Raw genomic sequence first — 300 nt, forward strand, 5'->3', positions numbered from 1 at the left:
CTTCTCAGGTCCCTTCTGACCCTAGAAACTATGAACTATGAACTATGTACCTGGCATGCAGCCTGGCAGGGTCATGGAAGCAGCCCCAGCAGCTGGATGCAGGTAAATCTGTGGGGACAGGGGTTGGAGGGCCAGGGCTTGGGGACTGTCCAGGGGGCTGGATGTGCATACATATCAGGGGTGTGTAGAGGGGATAGGTGTGTGAGGGAGGGCAGGTGCCTGCTGCCACTGGGGGAAGCTGTCCAAGTGCTGGGACCTGCCCCTCCAGAAGGGAGCTCCATGGCTGGGCCAGTGGCACCA

General features: G+C 60.0%; 1 protein-coding gene across 3 annotated transcripts in view; it reads right to left on the reverse strand.

The window, feature by feature from the left end:
• The window catches only part of PIGQ (phosphatidylinositol glycan anchor biosynthesis class Q), a 102,354-nt gene that overhangs the window by 36,808 nt on the left and 65,246 nt on the right, over positions 1-300 (reverse strand). The gene's annotated exons all lie outside the window — the stretch shown is intronic.

Source organism: Gavialis gangeticus, unplaced genomic scaffold, assembly GCF_001723915.1.
Source record: "Gavialis gangeticus isolate Ggan-Ray unplaced genomic scaffold, GavGan_comp1, whole genome shotgun sequence".
Classification (NCBI taxonomy): domain Eukaryota; kingdom Metazoa; phylum Chordata; order Crocodylia; family Gavialidae; genus Gavialis; species Gavialis gangeticus.